This window comes from Acyrthosiphon pisum, chromosome X (assembly GCF_005508785.2).
Source record: "Acyrthosiphon pisum isolate AL4f chromosome X, pea_aphid_22Mar2018_4r6ur, whole genome shotgun sequence".
NCBI lineage: Eukaryota > Metazoa > Arthropoda > Insecta > Hemiptera > Aphididae > Acyrthosiphon > Acyrthosiphon pisum.
In genome coordinates this window covers 124,610,118-124,610,893 of record NC_042493.1, presented here as the reverse complement: position 1 = coordinate 124,610,893, position 776 = coordinate 124,610,118, and positions in this window count along the sequence as shown.

Here is a 776-nt window from a genome sequence, read left to right as displayed (position 1 = left end):
GTTTAATTGTATAACTTTGATCACTGCTTAAGAACTGTTCTTTTGCTATGACTAAACATATTTTAAACTGCGCTCCTATTGTTTTAACTAATATCTGTTTGACAAAAATGCTTACAATATAGTTTATTGAACGATTGACATTAAATATACAACTGTACTTTTTGATTTAATTATTACTTTATTACATTAGTACTTAAGTAACTCAAGGCCCTGTGCTTTAACAACAGTTTATTACATTTCGAGCACTTTTCGCTGTAAGCGGATTGTCCGTTCGGGAATCGACTTTCTCCCGAGATGACAGATAGCTAGACACTCAAACTCAGAATTCGAATTTCCGATTTCAACACACATACGAGAACCGGACATACACGCCCGGGGCATGGTCTGCGATCCGACGTAGTCGGAATGCCTACTTAAGTAGCTACTTGCGTACGAGCGACTTACACTCCCACTGCATCCGATCCGCCGCAAGCAGATTGTCCGTTCGGGAATCGACTTTCTCCCGAGATGACTGATAGCTAGACACTCAAACTCAGAATCCGAATTTCCGATTTCAGCACATACGAGAACCGGACATACACGCCCGGGGGGTCTGCGATCCGACGTAGTCGGATTGCCTACCTGACTAGCTACTTGCATACGAGGGACTCATACTCCCACTGCATCCGATCCGCCGCAAGCGGATTGTCCGTTCGGGAATCGACTTTCACCCGAGATGACTGATAGCTAGACACTCAAACTCAGAATTCGACTTTCCGAATTCACACACACACTCC